At 26.7% G+C, this 18,971-nt stretch overlaps 1 protein-coding gene across 5 annotated transcripts in view; it reads right to left on the bottom strand.

Moving 5' to 3' along the window:
* Positions 1-18,971, bottom strand: part of LOC107457033 (homeotic protein ultrabithorax) — a 234,285-nt gene that overhangs the window by 110,199 nt on the left and 105,115 nt on the right. For 2 of the 5 annotated variants that reach the window (XM_071187998.2, XM_087155972.1), the window contains 3 exons: positions 16,745-16,944; positions 15,021-15,096; positions 5,414-5,537 (listed from right to left, as the gene is read on the bottom strand). The gene's annotated coding sequence lies outside the window, so the exon portion shown is untranslated. Of the gene's footprint in view, positions 1-5,413; positions 5,538-15,020; positions 15,097-16,744; positions 18,484-18,971 lie in introns of those variants that run through there. The other 3 variants (XM_021148683.4, XM_071187996.2, XM_087155971.1) reach the window with 2 other exon arrangements.

Here is an 18,971-nt window from a genome sequence, read left to right as displayed (position 1 = left end):
ACTTTATTCTGTGAAATACAGAGACATAATATAAATGTATCATAACATAGTAAAGCACATAACAAATATCATTTTTTTTTACATTATCACATATAGTTTTTTTTAAAAATAAAATAAATGAATAAATAAGTAAATAATGGTGTCGTCAAAACATTTTACGTAAGACTTAGGGGGAAATTATTATGTGAAAAGACGCCAAAATATTCGTCAGATATTATATCAAAAGATTGGGATGTAGATAACCCACTTTTGTTCAGAGGGTTAAATAGTGACTCTTTTTCTGAACTATTTGAATGAAATATTTAACACCAAACCCGTTTCTTTCAATCGCAGCGAAAACTGATAATTTGGGACTTACAGCATTGAGAGAAAATATTTCCCCGTTACAAAACCATAGAAAACTCGTTCCTCGTATGGAAAAAAATATCTTTTTTTTTTCCGGATGGGAGAAAGCTTCTACTCCAGATAACAGGAAAAAAATAAAGAAACTAAATTTGAAAGAGAAAAAGTGTTATAAATGTAGTTATTATGAGCGCTTCTGAAGAAGTATTACTGAACAACATGCAAAAGCAATGTAACATTGTGTGTATCTTCGATAAGAGTTGAAAGAGATAAAAGGAGAAACGGGAGAAGGAAACATGTCTTATCAGTAGAAGTGCATATAAAACAAAAATAAAAAGATAAGAAAAGAGAGTATATCGTTGATCGATAACAGAGGATATGGTGCAGTACAAGAAGATTGTGAGTATCAATTGTAAGCACCATTTTTGGCTCTTCAGAGTCATTTTTGGCGAAATTTCATCCTTAAAGATTTGTGTCTTGGAAAAAAAATCTTCGTGGCATTTTTTTCAGTTTTGCTGCAAATTTAGAATAAAAAGGACTTTTTTTTTCTCCGGGCAGCATTTTCATAATTTTTTTCAATACTGGGTCATTTTTACTTTTATTTAAAAATTGAAAAGAAATTAATATAATTATTTTTCATTTACTTAAGGCACAAAAAGTAAAAAAAAATTTAAAAAAATCCGAATAGAATAACTGCACCCAGAAAAATCTATGTACAAAATTACCAGAATATTGTAAAATTGACAAAGTAAGTGCCTCACGATATATTTCGGGAAAAGTAGCTTGAAAACTACTTTTTTTCTTTCTTTTTTTTTATACAGAGAAAACAAAGTATGGTCAAAACTACCATAATATGGTAAAATTTGTCGTGGTTTAGGCTCTATGGGAACACCTAAAATCTTGATAATTTTTAACGTAGTTCTTCAATAATGTAACCATAAAATATGTAATAATAAAAATGTTTCGAAATGCAATATAAACGATGAATGTTTGGAAAAATTAACAATTAAATACGGTTTTATAACATGCTATAAAGTTTGGTAAATGTGATAAAATTTGATAATTTTATCATGATACCATAGAGCATTGCATAAGAACTATTTATAAAATCACATTTACTTTTCAGTATTACATTTTTTACTAAATGTGTAGTAATAAGAACTATAATTTTAAAAAACTGGCAAGCCATTGCCGTATGAAAAGAAAAAATACTATATAAATAGTTGAAATACCGTATAACTTGATTTTATTTCGGAGAATGAATTTTTTTTTACCAACAATTTTATTACCATACAGTACGGTAATTTTACCAGAATTTTCTTCGTCGTATCTTCACTTTTTAACAAATCTTATTGTATTCATGTTTTATTGGCTAAGAACTGCAGATAAATTAATAATTTCGTATCAAATGCACACTATATATGTTTTCTCTATAATATTGGCGTTAACTTAAAACTTTTGGTATGAAAAAAATATCTGTAGTTTGTGATTGAGAAATGTTGTATAGTGAAATGTATTAATAATTTAATTTTTTTGCAGTCATTATTGAAAATATTTTTATATAATTAACAATTTTAATTAAGAATAAAATTAAATTTTTGAATTATGAAAATATAAGAAAAATGAAACGTACAATAGTACAACATTAAAAAAAATTATTTCCATAGTTTGCGTTCTAACTTATATGAAAAATGGAATTGGGAAAGACTAATGGTACATTTAAAAGATTGAAAGCTGCTATACAATGCATTTGTAGTTTTATGAAACAATTGAATGAAGAGCAATTTTTTCACAGAAAATTAAACTGTAATTAAAACAAGCTAAATAAATAAATTGAAAAAAAGTTTGAGTTAGAAAGTTTGGGGTAAAAATGCAGCACCAAATTTTAACAAGCTAAATAGTTTGTTACTAACAAATAAAATGTTTGCTATCTAATTTTTCTTAGAAACTATTAATTTTTGACGAAATATGAAGATACTATAAAGTTTTCACCTCGAGATATTTTTATTTAAATATTTGTAGTTATTTAGGTTTAAAATTATGAGGCATGAATTTTAAAATTGATGTTATAATCAAAATGAGAAATTCAACACTGCATTTATATAGTTTTTCCATACTTTTTACTTTTTTTAATTTTTTAGTGGATGGTCAGTGATTCGCAATTAGCCATTTAATTTTAATTACAATTTTGCGATACTAATAATACTGAAAAATTAATAGTTATAACAATCATTCAATATTTTTATCGAAATAAAAACGAATTGATGTGGCATAAACTGAACCCGGAATTTTTAACGTTAATAAAGATTTTGTGATGGAACATAACACTACTCCTTAAATTGCTTGGCGATATCCTCTTCTTCGCTTGGCTGATAGGATGGAATTTCTTTGTCAGTAACCCGAAACGGTATCGATTTCCTGCAATGACGTCACATTTTGGCGCAAAGGCGTGACAACGCCTGTTATTACTCGATAAACTGCAGATACGGACCGCAATGCTTTTAATAATTTAGAAGGCAGGTATTCATAGTTCTTAGAAAAGGCTTACATTCTATAACAAGGTTTGGAAGCGTAATTAATCGTAAATCACAGGGTTGCCAAAACCTAATTACCTGACATGTTTTCCATTGTTATCAGTATTTTCATATTTTGTTGTTTTGCACCTCTATTAATTATTCCGTATTTTACGTCCGTAATGTCAGATAAAATTGTGGTGATTTGTTTCAAATTCTTTATGCTAAAAGTTCAGTTAGGAACGCAAATGCTAAGAAAATGTTTCAATAAATTTTGATTTTAAGAATGAGTGATTGAAGTCATGAAAAATTATTGTTGTGTAATGGTCATTAAAAGTTTAAATCTGTTCATTATTTTACTTTCTTTATGCTAAAAGCTCAATTATAAGAGAATGTGTCGTTTATGGGTTAAAATATATTATTTCACTAAATTTTGTTTTCAACTATGGGTGATGGAAGTCTTTAAAACAGATTGTTGTGTAATGGTCATTAAAAAAAGGAAAAACGGTGAACACTTGAAACAAATATAATTTTTTTGGAAAATTGAATCATTTCTTATTGTTTCGCATTATTATGCAAAAAGTCTATTTAGAAAGATGAATGCTAAGATAATGTGTTGTTACAATACATAGTTTCAATAAATTATGATTTTAAAAATGATCCCCAATGAAGTGATTGCTGTGTAATGGTCATTAATTGAAGAACCATTTTGAATGTAATACAAATATTTTGTTTAACTGTGATATAAAAAATAACTAGATTAAGGAGCGAATAGTAATCTCTAATTACAGTCAATTATTCTGACACAAAACTTAATTTTTTGAGGTGAAAAAATGAAAAATATGTTCATAATGATTATAAGAAATCATATAGTTTAAGATTACTTATGTAGTTTCATTATATGATTATTTTTCATTTCATAATCACACAAAAATAAATAACGCAACCTTTTTTTGGTGGGGAGTGGGTCCTTTATAAACAAATAACAATGATATAACAAAAACTTAATGATATAAGGACAAACTAATAATAAATATTTAATATCATTTTGCGCAATAGCCATCATTGCCAATTAAAATTACATTAAATAATTTTTCGAGTAATTATGGTTACGTGCAATGTAACGTAATTATGGTTAATTACGTTACATTGCACGGTTTACGTAATTATGGTTATGGTATTAAGGCAACATAAATAAAAATAAATTCAAGTAAAGAAGAGTCTTTCTTGGTAGATTGCAGAACTAAATTTTATCCCTAATGAATTTTGAAACAAAATTCAATTTTAGAATCACATGTTCATGGTAAAAAATCAAATTTATTTGTTAAGAATTTTTGAAATAAAATTTACTTTCTATTAACTTCATAATTTTTATTAATAATGTCTGAAAAAAATATTTTAACATAAATGGTTTTTTAAAAAATTTAAGTCTGATTATTTAGATTATTTCATAATCGTTAATGGAAGTGGAAATAATGCAATCAAAATAAATTGCGAGGAAATTTTAAATGAAAGATTTGCTAACAATATTTTTGACGAAATTTTGAATCGAAAAAAAAATTTCCGATCAGAACTGTTGATCATAAAAACAATTTTCAATATTTAAATAAAAATATTTTAAAGTTAGTTAATTTAAAAAAAAGATACCAGTCCGGCTATTTAGAGAACTTCATAATGATTAATGGAAGTAAACATGACACAATGAAGGGAAATTATGAGAAAATTTTAATCGAAGATTTTGCTTGAAATATTTTTGACAAAATATTGATTCCCTTTCTGATCAGAACAGTTGATCATAAAAAACTTTATTGAATATGAGTTTTGAATAAGTATCAGTTCAATTATTTTAAGAATGTCAATTTATTATAATAATCTATAATAATAAAATAACGCAACGAAAATCTATGCAATGTTTTAAGCATAATATCGATTTGAAAAACACTTTCCGAACAGAACTGTTTTACATAATAAAAATAAAACACATCTAAAGAATACAGTAAGTTAGTTTATTTGAAAACAACATAGATAAATTACTTAAAAGCTTTCATGTTTATTAAAGTTTTTCTTTATTTTCAGCAAAAGCCTATTTAAAGCTAAACATAAATTCAACTTCCTTTTGAAAGACTCTGCGATGGTCTGAGAATAATCCTTCAAGTCTCGAAGATGAACTTAGCGCAAGAGCCTATTTTAAAGAAAGATTCAATGGTGTGTGGCCATTACAGATTGCATTCTCTCTCTTTACTTCGGGAGGATGGAGACGAAAGATTCTCAGAAGCAGGCGGAAGGCCTCGGCCAATGGGCGTAAAGACCAATGACGTCAGTTGTGTTAGGAATCGATATTGCTGCAGTATGGGCACTTGAAAATTTTTTTATGATGGTATTTATGTTTTTTTTTCTTTTATTTTGAGATTAAATAAAAGTATCTAAAAAGATTTTACCACAAACTCAGTTCACACGTGGCTCAAAGGAAGGGGGAAACTAATTATAAGAAATACATACAATTATTAATAAAATTAATAATAAAAAATTTCTCATATACAAAAAAAATTTATATTTACCTTGTTAGTAATTGTTCAAACCATAATTTAACAAATCTAACTTTCAGATGATCATGAAAAATACCTCATTCATTCTTATAATCATCAACATCTTTCTTACAAATTTTATTTCACATCTCCTTAACTGAGAGAAAAAAGAGAATTTTAATGTTCTTATGATTTAATAAGCATACATAATTACAATAAGAGAAAAATTATTTACTGCTTATTCATATTCTACGATAAAATACCAGCACTTTGGGTGCGCAGAATCAATTTCACCATAAAAACCATTTTTACAAGAAAATATTATACCGTAATTTTTAGGTAATATTTATTTAATTATATTGATTCAGTTAATTTACGGTAATTAGAACTGCAAAAATTACGGTATAACAGATTTTTAGTTCCGTAACGTGTTCCGGTAAAAATGGATTTTGGGGTAAAAAGTAGAAGCACCTTGAGTGCCGGTACTTTTTACCTTAATTTAATGAGGAATTTTTTACAGTGTGCTGATTTCCAGTCTAGTAAAGTTTTAAACAGAATGTCTCAATCATTTTTATACACTACAAAAATAAGTTTACTTCAAAAGCAGCAAAATTTAGGAATTTATTAATGATTTTAATATAATAAATTAAATAATTGCTTGACTGCTGAGAATAATTAAGGAATTCTCAAAAACACTATATCGAGTAAAAATATTTTTGTTAAGCTTGCGATTCTCTTTGTTTTCAGTTTTAGATAAATGTATTGAGGCAATATATAGGAGAAATTAAGTGATTAGACCTCGCGAGAAGTGTCTTTATTTGAAATAAAAATGGTAATTATTTCGTAGTATACATGTATTTTGGAAAAGAAATATTTTCAAATCCTGATATATTGTAAAAAAGTCAAATTATAGTAAAAAATAACAGCACTCTGGAGTAATCTTGCGTAAAATTAATTTTATCTTAAAATCCATAATTTTAATCGTAAAATTTCACATCCTATATTTTACGATGAAAATTATTTTACATAAATTAGTGTAGTAACTACAGTAAATTAGTGACTCGACAACAAATATAATATAAAAATTACGATATATCTGATTTTTTGTTCCGTAAAATTTTACTTTAAACATGGATTTTGCGGTAAAAAAGACAGGCACCATTGGTTACGGTTCATTTTACCATAACTTGATCCAGAAATTTTTACAGTGCAGAGACTTTACTTTGTAAAAAATGCAGGAGGTCAATGTTTAAAAAATGCAGGAGGTTAAAACTGTGCAGTACTTTTCACGGAGTTTACAGAAAGTTATATGGAGAAACTAGTGCAATTAAGTAATTGACATAATACCTTTCTTCCTGCTCACACTAGGATCATGACTGGTTTCTAATGCAATATACATAATTTTTAATAATTCACGTTGTGTGATGGGATGGTACAGAGGTTGGTGCGTTTAATATTATGCTAGCAATTTCGGGTTTACTTCTGATTAATTTCGTTTTTACTTTTTCCATTTCTTTACTGCAAATCCTTACGAACAATATTGAATTAACAGTAAACAGTATTGACATCCTGATTGCGTGTTTTTTACCGTAAATGTATGAAAATAGTATTTATTAAGTATTTTTTTTTGTTAAGAGAGAAATATCTGCCCAATTTAACAAATTAGGTGTATAGTATATTGCCAGATCTGTATGCGCATTTTTTTTCTATCAGTCATGTCGGTCAATACAGAGATTTAAAAGTAAATTAATACCAACTATAATATACAAATAATCATTACTTGACCATCTTTTAAAATGAAAATTTACGTATTGATAGTAGTAGTAATTTAGTTGTTTTATTATAAATCAAACTACATTTTTTACTTAAGTTACTACTTTTATTATTTTACGGAACAAAAAAAAACTGATGTACCGTAATTTTTATAATAAAAATTATTGCAAAATTACTTAATTATTCTAATTAATTAACATTATTACAGAAATTACGATATAATATTTTACGGTAAAGATGGATTTTACGGTAAAATGCGTTTTACACATGATGCACCTAAAGTGTTTGTACTTTATACCGTAATTTGAACTGAAATTTTTACAGTGAAGATTAATGATTGATGATGATCAAATTAGCAGAAAAGATGGTAATTAGGTCAAATTTTCAGTTGAAGTATGCAGAAAATTAACTACTTGCTGTTAAACTGTTCATATGATATAGAAATTTATGCATAATTTTATTATCTTACAATTCAAAAAATTCATTTCAAATTTAAGTTTAAATTTCTGAAGGAATTTCTTTAATATGTACATTTTCCCCATTTTGAATTTCATAAGGCGAAGAAGCATAGAAATGGATTTAAAAAAAAAAAAAAATAGGAAGAAATATCTTAAATGTTTTACTGAGCCATAAGTTATGGCCGCTTTCCCTGCAGATCCTACAATATTTCCCCCTCTGCAGAAATAAAAGGGGATAGACTTCTTTGCACATAAATCGGCAGCTTGAGATCTGGGGGAAAAATTAAACTGCTCCTTTCGTATATAACGGCATAAGAAAATTTTTTCAGGTTTTCTTTGGAATATATATTGATTTCTCAAGGGCAAGCAGAGGTTGTTTTTCAAATAGTTCTTTTATTTTTTAAAGGGATAGAAGATAGATATTTCTTTAAAATAAGGAAACATTTAATTGCTTATCTCTTACATTCAAAAGGTGTGTCAATATGGAATGGTGTCAATAATACTATAATACTGTATAATTTCTTTCTGTCTTTTATTTATATAGAAATATTAATAATGAATGTTATTAAATTAAAAATCTCAAGAGACTAACGATGTAAGATATTAATTACCTGATTAAAAACTTCATTTGCTTCAAAAATATATAAAATAACATTTTCATGTTTCAAATGCTCAAAAACAGGAGCCCATTTTTAAGACTTTCTAGACCGGAAAGAGAAGAAACCAAATTGATTTGAAAATAAATAAATAAATGAAATAAATAATATTAATTTTTGAAAAAAAATTAGTTTTTCAAATCAATTTGGTTCCTTCTCATTTACGAGTGGCAAGTCGAGAAAATGGGCGCCTGTTTTTGAGCGCTTGAAGCATGAAGATTGTTGTTCCCTATTTATATATTTTTGGAGCGAATGAATTTCTTAATCATGTAATTAAAGTAATTGTTTTGAGGAGTCATTTCAGTTCCTTTTTTCTTTTCTTTTGAAGATCTTTTGTGTTTCAAATGTTCTTAAAAAATATCATCTAAAAGTTTGTCATGCACTAAATATTTATTAAAAGAAATAACGAAATGATTTATAAATTTCATGACATTTTTCAAATTTTTGCTATATAACATAGTATAAAAAAGATAGGACATTCATTTATCAGAATAAGTCATCAATTCTACATACATCAGAAGAATACTGAAGTCAAAACATAACTGGAAAAATAATTCTTTAAGAATTCCTAAACATCTCATTTAAAAAGATATGTTGCTGAATGGTGTTATAGTGCTTACAATAAAATAATTGTGCCAGGAAGAAAATCAATGCTTTTCTTTTTAATTTTTTCTTGATCAATTTCTTAACCAAGATATCGAAAGCAGTATAAAGAGCTGGCACAAGCAGCAGGTTTCTTATTCTGCTACTTATTTTTATTTATTTAACTTTACACATTTCAAGGGGTGTCGAATTTTTCTTAAAATAGGACAGTATCCTTATTTTTTTTAATTTTATATCTTTTAAGTTCTTATTAGTTGTGTGTAGGCAGGAATATGGGTGTTTCTCACGAAATATAACAATTCACTGTCCCTTGCTCCAAGATCTAATACTATAATACTAAAAGAACATTAAAAAAAATCTATAAATAGCATTGCTGTTAGGAATTTAAAATGACTTTGCACTAGCATTGACTGTTTTATATAGTTAAAAAATATAATTGAATTTCAAAATGTCATTTTCCTGGAATGTCCCAAACAATGTTTCCAATAAAAACAAGCTTCAAAACTTCCCATAAATTTTTCAATATCTAATTTTTTTTATCTCAACCGGTGTAAGCATTTCTAGAATATGGGCAGAGGGTATTATTTACAAAAACTTCATTTAAAGTAATTTTTTCTGTCAATAATTTGTTTGTCCCATGAAAATCTGTCATTTTCCTGGCTACTTTTATTTAGTGGTTTATAACCAAAATAGATAGAGCCAGAAATCAATATCTTATGTTAATAGATTGATTTGATGCCCTCCTATATGAACATGTCTTGTTGCATGAATAAAGATCCAATTTTCTGGTTCAAAATCTATTTCAAAAAATTTTTCAAGGTGAGAAGGTTTTTGTGTTGTCATTTTCCTGGCTTCGTGAAATTATTAATAACATAAACTACAGAGATTTATCTGAGTTATCTTAAGAAATCCTGTTGTTTTCTGCAGAATAAAAATGTCTTAGGCCAAAATATTAAATTAAGTAAAGTTATATGCTATAAAATGGCGAATTTGTTATTATCTTGGCTGTCATTTTCCTGGCTTATGAATGCCAGAATTTTTTTTAACTACTAATACTGTAAGGAGAGAAAGCAAATATTAACCTTATACCAAGTTTATGTATGATTGTAATATGCTTGAGTGTAATCAAAGTTATTTATTTAACTAATGATTGGTTATTATATACAATTTTATTCTGTACATATCCGCAACAAAAACATTTCTGATTCTTCCTACAGTGGACACAAAGAATTAATTTAAGCAATTTATGGTCCATCTAACATAAAGGCCTATGTTGAGTTACTTACTATTAACTTAAAATGACTGTTTTTTAAGCTTCTAAGCTAATATGTCATTTTCCTGGCATTCAAGATTTGGTGAATTTCTATTTTCTTTTTCTCGAGCAAATGTCAATAAACTACACTGCTGCCTGTAAGATATTAATAAGTGTAACTAAAGAAATATACAAAAAAAAATGTTAGATTATTTTGAAGACTTTAAATTTGAAGAAATTTTTTGGTCCGAATTGTCATATTTAGAAAGAATCACTCATATATCAATTTTATCAATAACAAGTAAAATTTGTCCCCACTTTGAAGACATATTTTTTTCTTCAACATTATAATATAATAACAGTATAAAAGACATAAGTGTTTTATACTGTGCAACTGTTTTTCCTTTAAATCTTGTATTGAAGGGAACTAAAGAAAATACTCACTTAATTTTATCTTAGATTTACTTAATTAATATTACCGCAGTTTAGTAAGGATGACCCCGTGAATAAAGTTGTAGCATATTTATTTATAAACTAAGTGGCTATATTAGTAGTTATTTCATTACGTTTATAAAACTCACTAATTTCTTATCCAAATATAAATACTACATTGTATATTACGGTGGTTAAGAATGTCTTGGATAAGTGTTAATAGCAAAACTATTTTGCTACCAATTATTACCTTTTGTGAATATGAAGACGGTACTTTTAAATAAGGTCGGTATAATGAAAGGATAGATTTCTGAAAGTGCATGTATGCATATGAAGACTTCTCTCTTTTCAAGCATAAAAACTGTTAGAAGTCAAAAATATTTAATAATTAGCATTTTTCCTTAAAAATAATCTTCCTAAAATAAATTATCGATTTAAAAATATGTATCCTGTCTTATTATTAATAATTGCTTTAATTTTAAATTGATAAGAATACATCATTAGTTTAAACATTGTTTAAACTACAGAGTGCCTATTTTTAAACATCGGTTACATAATCCATCTAAAAGGATCATGGGTGATTGTAGAAAGCCATATAATTCTCAAGGTGATCGTAGGAAAAATAAATGGTAAGATAAGGAAAAGTGTATTGTTTTAATTGCATAAATGTCTTAAATTATTAATTATTATATATACAGACCAAGGGGAGAGAATGGTATATGCCCATTTTTCGCAAAAATTATGATTGAACCACATTTGAGAATTTTTATCTTTAAATTTTTGACTTCGGATCTTCTGGAGAATTTCTGCACGGTGAAGAGACGCCGTGCTGGTAAAGAACGGTTCCTATCCATGCGTAGACAATATAAAAAAGCATAGTGAAGAAGACAAAGGGAGTCAATGGGTTCTCAAACCCAATTTCTAAATTTTTTTTCAACATCAAATTTTAGAAATCTTGTTTTGAAATTTTTAGGATATGTAAATAAATACTTGTGACATTCGTTTATATTTTTTATTTTTATGATTTCAATCGAATGCTTTCTTCTATAAATTCTGAAGCTTTCTTTTTCTCAGAATGAGCTTTCATGGACCAATTACCTTAAACCAGTGTTTCCCAAACTTATGATTTTTGTGTACCCTTTCTAAATTTTTCTCAACGCCGCGTACCACTAATAAAAAAATGAATGCATTTTTTAAAAATATATTTATTATTTTTTTTTGGTACAAAGTTTTGTTACTAAGTTCATTTGCATTAGTGAGAAGGATGATATTGTTTTGCTGTGATAAAAAAATTTAACAAAAGTTAAAAATCACAACTGGCTGCTGACACCACTAATTATTAACTGTTAACTCTCCAAAAATAGCCAATAGAAAAATACGTAAACGTAAACTTTCATGGCTAGCTTTATTTTTAAATAAATTTTTTTGCAATTTTCATTTATTGCAAGATATTTCGCGTAAGAACACGTAAACTATTCCCGCACCCCTGGGGGTACTTAAATCTTTTTAATATATAAATCTTTTTACCATATATATCTTCATATATATATTTTTCAAAACAAATTAGATAACACATAAAAGTACTTTAACAATCAATATCTTCCTACCGATTGTGATTTATTCAAAATAAACCTATATGCCGCAAATAAATAAAACAAAAGTTAGGGAAATAAATAAAACTTTTTATTAAAATATAGTTCAACTTTCAAATCTACAAACATATAATATTTTTCGTGTGTACATGTGTTAATAAGTTGACAAAACATTAAAATCATTACAAATATACTCCCTCATTTGCCGAGAATTTCAATAATTCTATATTTCTATAATTCTATATTTCTAGGAAGCAATGTTGAAGGAACTTATTTTTTGTAGTCTCATTAGAAAGAAAAATTTTATATTCAGCATTTCAAACTGAAAGTTATGCTTTGAGGTTGCGATGAACCGCATTTTAAAAGTATTTTTGTAGGATAACAAAATTAAAAAGTATTGAAAAAGTTTTTTCCGTTTCGTCCGTTCTTGGAGAAATTAATACCATTAATAATTAGATTTAAAAAATTGCATAATATGATTTTCGTGTTCGCTCGATATGAATTTTATATTTAAGGGATAGCTAAAATGAATATCTATTCACTACAAATGATGAAAATAAGCTAGGACTTTTTTTTCTTTTATTTAAAATTTTTGTTTCTTTTTGTAGCATATCATTTTCTCACACTAAGGTTTTAATTAAATGTAAGCCCGCTTTGACTGGTCTATTGAACAAAACAATGTTTGAGCCCGTGAGTGCTCAGTATCATTCTTTAAGTTCATGCCATTATTCTCAGAAGATTGAGCGTTAGCCTCCCAATGAGGGTACCCGAGTTCAAATCACAGCGTTGCTGGTTGGTACGAATTCTGCTCACGGTTTTGCACCCGCTCGAATCATGGGTTACAATGCCTTTGACGTAAGGCTAATCGTTGGACGTTTTCGCTGTTTTCCTCTCTGTGTAACGCAAATGCGGGTTAGTAGCCCTCCATGAAGCTTTCTCCCAATGCTTGATTTTGAAGTTCGCTTCTGGATTAGGTTCAAAATTATAAGGCTACGGAGCTGAACATTGATAGTTGTAAACTTAGAATTGAGTCTGCTTTTGAACGCGGGTTATAGAATAAAACTAAAATGCCAATAATAACATAAATTCATTATTGGCATAGTATAACAATTCTTTTTTTATTTTATAACCGTCGTTGAACAGCCGACCCAATTTCGGGTTTACGACTGCTAATGTTCAACTCCGTAGCCTTGTAATTTTGGACCAATCCAGAGCACAAGGTAACTAGTGGATCAGTAACCCCAGAGAACCTAAAATAGTAACTCACACACTGGAATATTTCATTAGCTTATATATTAACGTTCAACGGCCTTTTAAATAAGAATATTTTTTACACTACTTCAGTGTAAAAATGTAGACGTTAATGAGCGCAACATCGTCGTATCAAAATGAATCTAGTTTCGAAAACATTTCCCCGTATTCTTAGTCGAAGAATGCCGAAAGCATCTCCGGTCATTGTTTTCTCTTTCGTAGTTGTTCAATGAACGCGTAGTTTTAAAGAATTTAAACAATGTGTTAGGTTGCACAGAAATCGGCTTTCCATAAGAAGCTTAGAACAATTATTTTAGAAATTGTTTTCTTTCTTATTCACTTATAAGTTTACTAAAGAGTCGAAAATATTTAATGATTTGTTTGATGACTATTTCAAAACTAACATTAAGATACTATGATAGTTTAGTATTATAAAGAGGAATTTATTCAACTATTTAAATTTTTTTTATTGGTTCATAGTTAAATTTTGAAAAGTGTAATATTTGCCTTAAATTTATATCATATTTAACAAAACATTGGAAGGCTTCGACTCGTCAATGTTTGATCTAAGCTTTCGGTCACAATTGGCATCTTTTTGGAAAATAATTTAAACACTTTACACAATAATTACTTTTAATATTATCTATGGGGACAAATTAGCTGTTTTAAAGTATATTTAAATAGGTGTAAAAGTGATAATAGAAGTACCATAAATTATTTGCAGCTATATTTCCAAATAATTGCAGCATGAAATTTTTCATCTAACACTGCATTACAATGGGTCTCAAATTCCCTAATAAATTATTTTTCAAACCTATTTTTTGACAATCAACAATCTCACAAAATAAAAAATCATTTATTTCCTTTTCTTTACTCTTTTTCTTTCACTTAGTATAATTATTCATAAAACTACTCGAAATCAATTATTTTTTATGAAGTTATTTATTTATTTTTATGAATTTACTTTTATTATTGTTTTGCAGATACCTACATTTTAATCAGTGTTAGTTCACCAATTTTTATAAACCAATATTTAAAATTCGATTTATTTTTTATTTTTATAAAATAACAAAATGGGTACATGAGAACATCTTTTGTAGTTTCATTGTTCCTGTAGTTTGAAACTGGAATAGGTAAAAATGTTTAAAGCAGTCATTTGAGAACATAGTTATGTTTCATTGAAAAAGAAACAGTGCGTTTTGCTTTAACACGCAGATATTTAAAATACGCTTTCCCTAATTTTAAATGATGTTTTCTCAAAATATTCTCTAATACACGAGAACTTCCTCATTTTGGAACCAATTTGACTCAAAACAGCATCTATTTTACGAATTTAGTTCTGCTGTATGTATATTTTTCGTTATTTTTAAAAGCTATAGGACAAAAACAAAAATGCTCAAATTATTTTCATTCTTAAACCATTTTCTCAACAGAATTAAACACAATCCTAAAAAGGAAAAATGTACATGCAATGGAAACTTTAATCATTATAAGTTTGCTGTTCAATGTTTGGTAAAATCATATGGAAGTTGAAAGATTTATTGTGTTTGTCCCTTGGAATATACAGAAAGACAATTAACTCAGTAACTTTTCAACAAAATTTTAAGCAGTTATCGTACTTACAATTGATTATTCTCCAAAATGTATTTTTTACACATTTAGTTGTCATTAAGTATGATGCAAATGTATTTGAATATACCTATAAAAAGCCAAAAAAGTAATACCACATTACGCTCTCGTATTTTAATCATGGTATAGATATATAGTTTTTTTGTTTTAAAAATAATTTACAAACCAACATATTCTATACAAATTATAAAATATCTAAATAACACGTAAAAGAATATACATTGATTATTGAAGTGAATTACTGAAGTGATTTTATTAATTCTTATACCATGAGTCTTTTAATGCATTAAATGTTTAATTAGAAAAGAACTACGTTTTGGTTTAGATTAATGTTTTGTAATTATTATATTTTTAAAAAAACAATGCCTCTCCTTTAATTTTACCAAATATACAAGTAAATGAATATTTCATAAACTCTCATTACATAAAATTATTAAGCAAAAATTCATTTTTATAAAAATATTAAATTCTTTAACACGATAAGATCATCTGTAACATTTAAAATATTTCAACACAAGTTTTTAATAGAGATAAAAATCTTACTGTATTCTGCATTAAAAATAATTTTTTAATTTCTTGAAACTGCATTAATTTATGAAATATAATAATATAATGGAATTTTAAATATACTGAAAAAGGAATAATAAAATTTAAAATTAAAAGTTTTTAACAAAATAAATCACAGGCACATTTTTATCTTACAAAATATGCATAAGTGACGAACGCTTTTTCAATTGATGCTCACTTTAAATTCTATTAGACATAAATTTTTGTAATAAACAAAAATCATAAAATAATTTGTTTTGATCTTTGCAATTTGTAATAATGTTTTGTGATTAATTTATTTCATTGACTTAATATTCGGATAAAGCTCGCATTTCTAGTTCAATTCAATATATATGCTACATTTTCTAACTAGTCTCAAACACATGTAACATACATAATATATATATATATATTAATGCAATTAAATACATATGTTACTTTTTCTAATGAGACTCAAACACATAACTGTTTTATGCTGTAAGGACTATGTCAACAGTATTATCGAATATAATAATATTACTTAAAATGAAATTAAAATAAATATGAAATTTAATTTAATTAAGTAATATAATATGATCTATTATAAGTAATATAATATAATTACTGTTTCAAATTTAGCTTTTCATTGAAAAAAATTATTTTCTGTAATATAAGGTTAATATTAGTTCTTGGACAGAAGCTTGAAATATGAACAAGAAAATGAATATTTTAATAAAAATCAGCAATAAAAAAATTAAATATTGAATGAAAATTTTAAAAATGAATTTTTTTGTATTATTAATTAGTGTTTTAGTTAAGTTTTTAAATGAGAAAAAAGTAGTCTATAGTAACTGAACCATTCAAAAATGTAACTTAATGCAAAAGTGTGAAACGTGCAAATGCAGATTGTTCTAAATATTTTTCTTATTGTGAACTAGCATTTTGTAAAAAAAACATTTTTCTAACTCTGTATTATATTACACTGAAAATGTATGTTAAAAAATAATGTCCGTTAATTACTTCAATTCAATTAAATTAATTTGTAATTTCAATGCAGGATAGAATTATAAATTTGAACTATTAGAATTGTCTAAAGACATGTAAATTATCTAAAAAAAACATTAATAAATAACTTTTCTACATAAATATTACATTTTTCATCCTAGCCTGTCTTAAAATTGACAATAACTTACCTTTACTGAATGCAAAACAAGTGAAGGCAGTTGAGGTCAAGGTGGATGAAGATTATCATCAAGGCCGAAGGCCTCTATTGCAGAGAAACCGTTTTTTGCCATTTGTGCCCTTCAAAAAATTTGCGTTTCCTTCTTTTAAGAAGATGCTGTGCTTGTAGCTAAATGTCCAGTACAAAGGGTGCCAGCCAACTCCTGATTGGCTAAGGCAGCAAGGAAAAAGAGTATTACTCTATAGTACTGCACGTGCAATTATCATATATTATGTTTACCAGATTGGGGAAAGTGGTTTATGTTAAAGTTATACAACATATGTATTTTATTTATACACCAACATTGTATCAATCCAATATATAATATCATTATTTCTATATTTAAATCTTATTATTTAATTTCTGCGCATTTTGGAGATCTTAAATGGAAATATTTTATTTGTTTTTTTTTTATTTTACTTTAAATGTATATTTCCTTCTTATAATTATTTGTAAATATTATTGCAATTAAATAGTTATTACTGTAATTATTATGGCCTAATATTTTACGGTAAAAGTGGATTTTACAGTAAATTGATTTTACAAATGATGCACCCAGTGTGCCGGTGTTTTTCAATTATTTGATTAGGAAATTTATACAATGTACATTTACAATGAACAAGATATGGTTTGATAGGTTTTGAAAATTACTCTTCAAAAAGTTATTCAGAGGATGAATAATTATTATAGATGATTAAAAGAAATTTTAAAATGGGCAGAATTAGTTTCACGTGAAATTGTCACGGAGATTTCAAACTTTTCTATGTTGTTTCATTTTTTTTTATTCTACTCTGATGTATTTCCATGTATACGCGTTTTTTTTTTTTTTTTGAAGAAAAATAACAAAAATAAACATTATTTTAAATTAAATATGAATGTTTTATCATTCTTTAAGGATTTATAGCTAATTAATGTCTAGTGAAGATTTATAACTAGTCAAAATTAGTTTTATTTGAAATATAGTTTTGAAACTGTCACAAAGAATTAAAACTGATCTAAGTACTTTCTCTTTTTTTTTTACTCCACTCTGAAATATTTTCAGGCCGCACTATAGTTCTTTGTTTTAAGAAAATAACGAGTCGAAATATGTTATCATCATATAGAGATCTAAAACTACAGATTTTCGGCTCTGAAATTCTGAGTCATTAAATGCAAGAATTCTCTATTATTGAAAAATGCTAAATATTCAATAGGTTTTGCATAAAGTTATATTTTGTTAATGTTTTGTTTAAATCTAACATATATTCATTTTATTTAAAATTTCCTCGCAATTTTACTTACTTATCAAATTAATAGATGATATATAAATATATTTACAGTTTAATCTTGTACTAAATTACATTACATTACTTCAGATTTTAATCTTCTAAATATATTTACATAACTGTTCAGATTGAATCATTAATTCATTTTCATTTAATCTAGCTTTCACTTATTCTAAAATCAATACATCTGTTGTACTAAAATCAATACAATTAATTATCAATAGAATATGACCATTAATTATCACCATTTATGTATTTTAGGAAATTTTGTTTAATAATATTATAAAAGATAAGTAAACACGTGAACAAAACACGTATTGCTCTATAGATATTCTGATATACTTGAAGCTTCTAATTTAAATATGTGATCACAGAACTTTAGCTCTTTTAACAAAACTTGTAATTTAAGCTCTTTTAACAAAACTTGTAATTTAAGCTCTTTTAACAAAACTTGCAATTTAAGCTCTTTTAACAAAACTTGTAATTTAAGCTCTTTTAACAAAACTTGTAATAGCTTAAATTTGAAAATCCTCATTAATATGAAGCATTAATAAAGTAATGAATAACACTTTTAGCACTTTTCACATCAGTGCTATAAAAAAGTTTGGGGTCAGTAAGAGCACTGTGTTATTTTTGTAACAAACAAATTAAAATGAAATTTCAAAAGCAATTTAACGGACACCTTATTTAAAAATAAATAAATAAATAAATAAATAAATAAATAAAAGCCGTGGGGGTTCAGGGGGTACCACACTCCTCTCCCAATGAGGTTAACCAGGCTCGAATCCGAGCGATGTCTGGTTGAAACGAATTCTACTCCCGGCTCGCACCGACCTCAATGCTGATGTGAAATATCCTCAGTGGTAGACAGATCATGGGTTAGAGTCCTCTTGTCGTCAGTATAACCATGCGAGGTGTTCGTGGTTTTCCTCC

The sequence above is a fragment of the Parasteatoda tepidariorum genome, chromosome 12 (genome assembly GCF_982258835.1).
Source record: "Parasteatoda tepidariorum strain Cologne lab strain chromosome 12, Ptep-v5.0, whole genome shotgun sequence".
NCBI classification, from domain to species: domain Eukaryota; kingdom Metazoa; phylum Arthropoda; class Arachnida; order Araneae; family Theridiidae; genus Parasteatoda; species Parasteatoda tepidariorum.
This window is presented reverse-complemented; position numbering and strand designations above follow the sequence as displayed.